This window comes from Neovison vison, chromosome 7 (assembly GCF_020171115.1).
Source record: "Neovison vison isolate M4711 chromosome 7, ASM_NN_V1, whole genome shotgun sequence".
Classification (NCBI taxonomy): Eukaryota; Metazoa; Chordata; class Mammalia; order Carnivora; family Mustelidae; genus Neogale; species Neogale vison.
In genome coordinates this window covers 45,638,234-45,648,798 of record NC_058097.1, presented here as the reverse complement: position 1 = coordinate 45,648,798, position 10,565 = coordinate 45,638,234, and positions in this window count along the sequence as shown.

Here is a 10,565-nt window from a genome sequence, read left to right as displayed (position 1 = left end):
TCTGATTCCATACAAATTTTAGGATTATTTGCTCCAGCTCTTTGAAGAATGCCGGTGGAATTTTGATCAGAATGGCATTAAAAGTATAGATTGCTCTAGGCAGTATAGACATTTTAACAATGCTTATTCTTCCGATCCAAGAGCATGGAATGGTCTTCCATCTATTTGTGTCTTCTTCAATTTCTTTCATGAATGTTCTGTAGTTCCTCAGGTACAGATCCTTTACCTCTTTAGTTAGGTTTATTCCCAGGTATCTTATGGTTCTTGGTGCTATAGTAAATGGAATCGATTCTCTAATTTCCCTTTCTGTATTTTCATTGTTAGTGTATAAGAAAGCCACTGATTTCTGCACATTGACTTTGTATCCTGCCACGTTGCTGAATTGCTGTATGAGTTCTAGTAGTCTGGGGGTGGAGTCTTTTGGGTTTTCCATATAAAGAATCATGTCATCTGCCAAGAGAGAGAGTTTGACTTCTTCATTACCAATTTGGATACCTTTTATTTCTCTCTGTTGTCTGATTGCTGTTGCTAGGACTTCTAATACTATGTTGAACAAGAGTGGTGAAAGTGGGCATCCTTGTCTTGTTCCTGATCTCAATGGGAAGGCTGCAAGCTTTTTCCCATTGAGGATGATATTTGCTGTGGGTCTTTCATAGATAGATTTGATGAGGTTCAGGAATGTTCCCTCTATCCCTATACTTTGAAGCGTTTTAATCAGGAACGGATGTTGGATTTTGTCAAATGCTTTTTCTGCATCAATTGAGAGGACCATGTGGTTCTTCTCTCTTCTCATATTAATTTGTTGTATCACATTGATTGATTTGCGCATGTTGAACCATCCTTGTAGCCCAGGGATGAATCCCACCTGATCATGGTGGATAATCTTTTTAATGTGCTGTTGGATCCTGTTGGCTAGGATCTTGTTGAGAATCTTAGCATCCATATTCATCAGTGATATTGGTCTGAAATTCTCCTTTTTGGTAGGGTCCTTGCCTGGTTTGGGGATCAGGGTAATGCTGGCTTCATAGAAAGAGTCTGGAAGTTTTCCTTCTGCTTCAATTTTTTGAAACAGCTTCAGGAGAATAGGTGTTATTTCTTCTTTGAAGGTTTGGTAGAATTCCCCAGGGAATCCGTCAGGTCCTGGGCTCTTGTTTTTTGGGAGGTTTTTGATCACTGCTTCAATCTCGTTATTAGATATCGGTCTATTCAGGTTGTCGATTTCTTCCTGGCTCAATGTTGGTAGTTTATATTTTTCCAGGAATGCATCCATTTCATCTAGGTTGCTAAGCTTATTGGCATATAACTGTTCGTAATAACTTCTGATGATTGTTTCTACTTCCTTGGTGTTAGTTGTGATCTCTCCCTTTTCATTCATAATTTTATGAATTTGGGCTTTCTCTCTTTTCTTTTGGATTAGTGTAGCCAGTGGCTTATCGATCTTATTGATTCTTTCACAAAACCAGCTTCTAGTTTCATTGATACCTTCTACTGTATCTCTGGTTTCTCCCTCATTGATCTCAGCTCTAATCTTGATGATTTCCCTTCTTATGTGTGGAGTTGGTTTGATTTGTTGTTGATCCTCCAGTTCTTTAAGGTGTAGAGACACCTGGTGTGTTCTGGATTTTTTAGTTTTTTTGAGCGAGGCTTGGATGACTATATATTTTCCCCTTAGGACCGCCTTTGCTGTATCCCATAGGTTTTGGACCGAAGTGTCTTCATTCTCATTGGTTTCCATGAATTGTTTCAGTTCTTCTTTGATCTCCTGGTTGATCCAAGCATTCTTAAGCAAGTGGTCTTTAGCTTCCAGGTGTTTGAGTTCCTTCTGAACTTTTCCTTGTGATTGAGCTCCAGTTTCAAAGCATTGTGATCTGAGAATATGCGGGGAATAATCTCAGTCTTTTGGTATCGGTTGAGTCCTGATTTGTGACCCAGTCATACTGGCATTATTGATTCAGATTACACTGGTGAACTTTCAGTGATGTATACTACTGCGGTTCCATACCGTTTTCAAAAAGGAGACTGCATTGCCCAGTTGCTACTTGGGCCCTATCTACAGGGTCAGTCTAAAAACAAACAAAGAAACTCCAATGGGTTTGGAAGCACTGGGAAAACTGGAGCATATTTGACTGAGAAAATTTATCAAGATAGACCAATTTGTCATCCTAAAATACAAGGAAAGGAATTTTCAGGTCTAACTGATACTGGAGCTGATGTCTCTATCACAAGCTCATTACATTGGCCTAAAAAATGGCCATATAATTCCTCTTCTATTACTATTACGGGATTACGGCAGGCTGGCAATGTGTGTCAGAGCTCCAATATTCTTTTCTGAGAAGGACCTGAGGGTCAAAAGGGTTATCTGCAGCCATATATTGTAGACTTACTCATTAACCTTTGGGGGCGAGATTTACTAAATCAATGGGAAGCCTCTCTGGTTATACCTTCCCCTAAGGAGGATTCCCAGATTTTTCACTGAGGGTTACTGCTCCTGAACCCATTAAGTTACATTGGAAGAAGGACAAACCTGTTTGGGTGGAGCAGTGGCCCTTAACACCAGAGAAACTACTTACTTTACAAGCCCTGGTTGAGGAACAGATAAGAAAAGGGTATATTGAAGAATCTCACAGTTGTTGGAATTCACCAGTCTTTGTTATTAAGAAAAATCAGGAAAATGGAGAATTTAACAGAGCTTCGTATGGTTAATTCTGTTATCCAGCCCATGGGGTCTCTCCAACCTGGATTGCCTTTGCCTAATCTAGTCCCACGCAAATGGCCAATAGTTATCATAGATTAACAGGATTGCTTTTATACTATACCACTTGATAAGGAAGACTGTCCCCGTTTTGCTTTCACTATTCCCAGTGTAAATTTAAAAGAACCAGCCAAACGATATCAATGGAGAGTTCTACGACAGAGAATGTTAAATAGCCCCACTATGTGTCAGGAGTATGTGGCAAGAGTTATACAGCTGGTTAGAAATCAACTTCCACAAATTTATCTCATCCATTATATGGATGATATATTATGTGCAGCCTCTGATAACATGCAATTTCAGGGGGCATTTAAAATGCTTTGATTACAATTTGAAAAATACAAACTAATTATAGTTCCGGAAAAAATACAAGTCACCACACCTTTCTCATATTTGGGCTTCATTATGGATAGGACCTCAGTTAAATCACAGAAAGTTCAAATCCGTGGAAATAAAATTACAACCTTGAATGATTTGCAAAAATTATTGGGAGCCATTAATTGGATAAAACCTAAAATTGGAATTCCCACCTATGCTTTGCAGCATCTATTTGCCTCTTTAAAGGGAGATCCTAATTTAAACAGCCCTAGTACCCTATCAAAAGGAGCCTTAAAAGAATTACAATTTGTTGAAAGTCAGATTCAATCAATGCAAACAGATAGAGTCCAGCCTGAGATACCATTAGATCGTCTCATTTTTCATACCTCACATATATGCACGGGATTAATTATTCAGGAAAAACGAATCATAGAATGGGTTTTTCTTCCAAATAATACTGTTAAAACACTCACTACCTATATAGACCATATTGACGGTATTATTCAATTAGGAAGAAAAAGAACTTGCCAAATACAGGGATATGATCCGCAGGTTATTGTTCTGCCTTTAAATAAGACACAAATTGAAATGGCATTCCAAAATAATTTAAATTGACAAATTGCCCTTAGTGGCTTTCCTGGAAACACTTCTTCTCACTATCCCTCTTTACCTGTTGTTTCCTTTTTAAAACACACTGCTTTTGTCCTTTCTAAAATTACTTCTAAAAATCCAATAACAGATGCCCCTATTTACTTTTCTGATGGCTCTGTCAAAGGCAAAGCCTGTTATAATGGTCCTACCTCAAAGGTCATAGCTACTATTAGTCTCTCAGCACAGAAATCAGAATTAATGGCGGTTATTACATTGTTTCAAGATGTTTCTTCTGCATTTAATCTGTTATCTGATTCTTTATATACAGTGTACAGCATATTGAAGCTCCTACTATTTCTACATCTGATGTTTCCCTCCACTCATTATTTCATCATTTACAATCCCTCATTCATCAGGGCTCTGCCCCTTTCTATGCTACTTATATCCGATGTCACACTGGACTTCCTAGGCCATTAACCAAAAGGTAATGAAATAGCTGATTCTCTTGCTTTCTCAGCTTTTCAGGAAGCTTCCGATTTTCACTCTCTTACACATGTAAACCAAAAACGACTTCAACACAAATTCCCTATCACTAAGGAACAAGCAAATTCTATTGTCCACTCCTGCCCTTCTTGTGCTGCCATCAATCTGCCTACACAGCCAGCGGGCACCAACCCACGAGGCATAACAGGCAATGAAATATGGCAGATGGTTGTTACTCACATCCCTTCATTTGGGAAACAATCCTTTATTCATGTTACTGTAGACACATATTCTCGCTTCATATGGGCTACAGCTCAAACAGGAGAAACTGCTGCACATGTTATCAGACATCTCCACTCTGCCTTTGCAGTCATGGGAATGCCCAAAGCTATAAAAACTGATAATGCACCTGCTTATGTTTCCAGTAAGCTTCAATCCTTCTGTAATTTATGGAATATTAAACATTCCACTAGCATCCCATATAATCCTCAAGGACAAGGAATTGTAGAGTGGGCTAATCAAATATTAAAATTATAGCTTCATAAACAAAAAGAGAAAATAAAAGGTCCTTCTCAAGAAATATTAGCACAACTTTTATTTACTCTTACTTTTTTGAATCGTGATAATAAAAACACTGCAGCAATAGAAAGACATTTTAGTAAAGAAAAACAAGACAAGACCTATCCTCCAACCTGGTGGGAAATTATTACTTCTAATGAATGGCTCCCTGGTAACTTAGTTACCTGGGGAAAGCAATATGCATGTGTATTACCCGACGATTCCGTCGAGCCCAAGTGCGTGCCCTTTCATTTCATAAAGTTTCGTCATGAGCAAGAGGAAAAGATTCGGATTTGAACCAGTCCCACCTACTATCAGCTTTGAGGGTCTCACCTTAAAGAGCACTCAGATCACAATACCTGGGACAGACAGAGCAAGGATTCAACTTGGGGCCAGATAAAGAAGCTGACCAAGAAAGCAGAGGCAGTTCTGGAGAATGAGCAGAGTCCTTTCGCCCCTGACAACATGGTGGTAACTATGATGGCTCTCCTCACGGTAGCCGTAAGTCTTCCTGGGTGTTATGCACAAATAAATAACTTTACCTATTGGGCTTATATACCCGATCCTCCCCTTCTCCTTCCAGTAGAGTGGGGAGAAGATATAATACCAATTTGTTTGAGTGTCTCAAAATGGGTACCTGGAATTTTGGATCCTAGATTGCCACGATTGCCACTAGAGGAGGGCAGAAATATTAATCTTACCTTAGGATATAAAAATAGACTAATATGTATCAACAATCATTCCAGTTGTCTTATCCCTGATGATCAAAGATGGTCGGTGGACTTTCCTACTGATAATTATCTGACTGAAGTTCAGTTACATTTACTCTCCATTAGAGGATTCTGAGCCAATGAATACCAGGGTCCTAGCTATAGCACAGCAGTACCCCCTATTCCCGAATGCAAACTGACACAAATGTGGTCTGATGAGAAAATTCACCCTTTATGGGAGGATTGTGGAGCTCCTCACCCCAGTATTGTTATTAATGATTCCTATGGAATTGTATGGGACTGGTCCCCTAAGGGGATAGCAGTCACCAGTTGCACTGGGAGACGCTGTTCCTTTCATCGAAATTTAAAATGGCAAGTTTTTGATGATCTCATTTTACCACAAACCTTAACCTCAGGAGATGCACCTCTGGCCTGGCTTGGGCAAGGACTTTCCGTGCCATCCCCTTTTGTGAATTATCATAAAAGACAAAAGAACTTATGGAAGGTCACCACTGCTTTAAATCACATAAGAGTTTGGAATGGCTCTTACATTTGTTAGTCTAATAACTATGCATTCTCCTTTTTCCTAATGAAAGAAGAATGGGTAAAAGCTTGTGTTAGAGATCCCTATGTTTTTGTTATTGGAAAAATGACTTTTGATCATAACAATAGAGAAATAAACTGATGTAAAATGTTCACCTGTGTGGATGAGAATGTTTATGCAGACAATTCTATCATTCTCATAGCTAGAAGAAGAATAGGCATCTGGTTACCAGTGAAACACCACCATGTTTGGGAAAGCTCTCCAGATATGCATGTACTTTTAACTGGGTCCATAGAACAAAAAGATTTCTTGGGTTGCTTATAACAGCTATTTTAGGAATTATTGCCATTACTGCTACAGCTACCACCACAGGAATAGCCTTGCATCAAAATGTACAAACCACACAAGTTGTACAAAAGTGGCACAAGAATGCTAGCAAAGCTTGGAATCAACAAACGATCATAGATTAAAAATTAGATGAAGGTATTTCTAATTAAGAAGCAGCCATGATATATATAGGAGATGATCTTCAAAATATAAAGCTTAGGATTCACATTTTATGTGACTGGAATGTTTCTTTCTTCTGTTTCACTCCCCATGCCTATAATGAATCTGAAATATCATGCAGCAAGATTCGCTGTCATATCACTAATCATTATGGTGATAATCTAACTTTAGATATTAAATGACTTCAAGATACTACTCAAGGCATTACTCACTCATCATTACAATCAGTTCCAGGAGTGAGTGTTGCACAAAGGATTAACAATATTCTGTCTAATTTAACCTTTTTACTTGGATCAAACAAACTGGTCTCGGTGTTATAGGTGGAATGATTATTCTTTTTTTAAATTTATTTTTTATTTATTTTCAGCATAACAGTATTCATTATTTTTGCACCACACCCAGTGCCCCATGCAAGCCGTGCCCTCTATAATACCCACCACCTGGTACCCCAACCTCCCACCCCCCCGCCCCTTCAGAACCCTCAGATTGTTTTTCAGAGTCCATAGTCTCTCATGGTTCACCTCCCCTTCCAATTTCTCCCAACTCCCTTCTCCTCTCTATCTCCCCATGTCCTCCATGCTATTTGTTATGCTCCACAAATAAGTGAAACCATATGATAAATGACTCTCTCTGCTTGACTTATTTCACTCAGCATAATCTCTTCCAGTCCCGTCTATGTTGCTATAAAAGTTGGGTATTCGTCCTTTCTGATGGAGGCATAATACTGTATATAGACCACATCTTCCTTATCCATTTGTCCGTTGAAGGGCATTTTGGTTCTTTCCACAGTTTGTCGACCGTGGCCATTGCTGTTATAAACATTGGGGTACAGATGGCCCTTCTTTTCACTCCATCTGTATCTTTGGGTTAAATACCCAGTAGTGCAATGGCAGGGTCATAGGGAAGTTGTATTTTCAATTTCTTGAGGAATCTCCACACTGTTCTCCAAAGAGGCTGCACCAACTTGCATTCCCACCAACAGTGTAAGAGGGTTCTCCTTTCTCCACATCCCCTCCAACACATGCTGTTTCCTGTCTTGCTAATTGATTATTCTTTTTATTGCTATAATCTTTTTATGCTTAGTTCTCAGACACACGCAAAAATCCCTCCAACGACTGATGGATCAAGAAGTTGCTAAATCAACTTTTCTACTTCTGCAAAAACAAAAAGGAGGAAATGTAACTGTCCCTCAGAACAATGTATTACTTAAAATATAACCCATGGGAAATTTTACCAGTTACCAAGCACATTTAGATATAGCCTCAAGAAAAACACATACTGGCAACAGGCTTCTGGGGGAGAGAATGATATATGGCCTTGAGGCGGAGCAACTGGGGATGCCCTGACTTGCTCAGGGTGGAACGCCGCCTGCTTCATTTTTCTGTTATCTCCCCTTTCCCCACGGAGAGCACCTGTGACTAGTTAGATAAGTCCTTTGAATGTGCTTGTTCGACTATAAACTTTATACTGCTTGACCAGAAATATTTTGCCCTCCTTCTTGTTTATCTACAATGTGTATGACTAATGTTTGTCCTTCTTCAGCTCTTCTGTTGGTTACTGTTTCTATCTAATAAAAGCGGGACCGAGGACTTGTTCTGGGCAACAGCCTTTTTTACTGTTGTCCCCTGCTCCCTTTATCTTGCAGCTGACTTGTTTGTACCTCGTTCTTCCTCCGTGTGCCATCATGAAGTGGCAAGAAGGGATTCAGGACTGATTGCCTTAACACCCAGAGGGGGCTTTCTGTCCTAGCACTGGAATCTTATACTCACACAAGGGGAAGTGGTTGCCAAGGGCAGAAACCGCTGCGGGTGTGCTCACTTTGCCATGCCTAAGTCCTAGCGAAGCTATAGGAGGAATCTGTCTGGAAAATCAGGTGAGTGGAAATTCAGCTTTCCAACAAGGGTCACCACAAGAAGGAATCCTAACAACAAGAAAGAGCCCTACAAAAGACAACCGTAATGCTCATTAAGAATGCTCTCACTGTACACCTGAAAGTAGAATGCTAGGAAGATACAGATTTATCTTAAGTGAAGGCTGTGTTTAAATGTCTGAGAGAAAAAGGAGGACCCTGACTTTTTGAGACAAGAGGCAATTGTAGAAATGAATTAGAAATCTTTTTTTTTTAAAGATTTTATTTATTTATCAGAGAGAGAGAGGGAGAGAGAGCGAGCACAGGCAGACAGAATGGCAGGCAGAGGCAGAGGGAGAAGCAGGCTCCCTGCTGAGCAAGAAGCCCGATGTGGGACTCGATCCCAGGACACTGGGATTATGACCTGAGCCAAAGGCAGCTGCTTCACCAACGGAGCCACCCAGGTGTCCCATGAATTAGAAATCTTAATGGTGGGGCACCTGGGTGGCTCAGTGGGTTAAAGCCTCTGCCTTTGGCTCAGGTCATGATCCCAGAGTCCTGGGATGGAGCCCCACAATGGGTTCCCTGCTGAGCATGGAACCTGCTTTCTCCTCTCCCTGCCTGCCTCTCTGCCTACTTATTATCTCTGTCTGTCAAATAAATAAGCAAAACCTTAAAAAAAAGATAAAAAGGAAAAGCTAAACAGGAAGCTAGAACAGAATATTGAGGATTTTTCCCAGAAAGTGGAATATCTAGACCAGAAAAGGAAATTTCAGGCACTTGAGGTAGAATGAGGAAGACCAAGATCACAGGTAGAGAGTCAGGAAGAAAGACCTGATACCGTTGTCTGCCAACAGCCTAAGAGGTAAGTAGTTGAGCGTTTTCTGCAGATGAGGAAACACCATTTAAATGGTAGTGGACACATATTTAAAAATAAAACCCGTATCTTGATACTTCATAGTAAAATGCAGAAATCCAGGGTACATTAGCTTTTAAAATTTTACATTTTATCATACATTTCAACATAGTTAATGTTATTTGTGAATTTCACCTCACTTGAAAAATATGTAATGAGGCCTGTCTGGGCCACCAAAACTTCCTGAAACTCCTTCCTGGGGAAAATGCAAATATCATTCATAAAATGAGGTGCTCACTCAAAGACAGAAAAATGTTTCAGAAGATACTGAAAATCATCACCAAGGAATTCATTATTGGGAAAGGATTTTACACTGATCCAGGTTTCTAGTGAGGGTGAACATGAGAACACCGGCAGAGACAGATTCCTTTGTTCTGGGACCAGGAGACATATCTGCCCTGTTGGGACTCCAGTCCCCTCACTCAAGTCAGCGTGTCAGGCTGTGCCTTCAGGAGAGATGGGGAGGAGCTGTGGGTTAGATCCTCAACCACCAGTTGGCTTTTCCCTCCAAACAGTTGGGTCTTGTCCTTTCCTTAGGGTGAGAAGATGTTAAGAAATATCTAGATAAAGAAAGACAACCATACCTGCCAGAGGAAATCTTAGCAGTGATTTCCGAAGTCTTCCATATCACCCAGTCCTTTCTAAACTTCATATAATTAAAAAAATTTTTAAGTGTAGTATCTATTTTGAAAACTTGTTTTTACTAATAAAATGTTCTTTTAAAAATTCAAATTCAATTAACCAACATGTAGTACATCATTCATTTCAGATGTAGAGCTTAGCTATTTATCAGTTGCATAGAACACCCAGTGTTCACTTAAAAAAAAAATCATCATGCTAGTTTGTTCTAGTGTGTAGAAGAGAAATTGTCACTCCTGAGACCTGGATTTTTTTTACTGTGTTATGTTAGTGACCACAGAGTACATCATTAATGTTTGATGGACAGTTCCATGATTGTTGTTTGCAGATAACACCCGGTGCTCCATGCAGTGCGTGCCCCCCTGAATACCCATCACCAGGTTCACCTTCCACCAGCCCCCTAAAACCTTCAGTTTGTTTCTCAGAGTCCATAGTGTCTATTTGTTTCTCTGATTCCCTCCTTCACTTTTTCCTTTCCTTCTCCTAATGTGCCCCATGTTACTCCTTATGTTCCACAAATAAGTGAAACCATATGATAATTGGCTCTCTCTGCTTGACTTTTTTCACTCAGCATAATCTTCAGTCCCATTCATGTTGATGCAAAAGTTGGGTATTCATCCTTTCTGATGGCTAACTACGGATATTCCATTGTATATATGGGCCACATGTTCTTTATCCGTTCATCTGTTGAAGGGCAT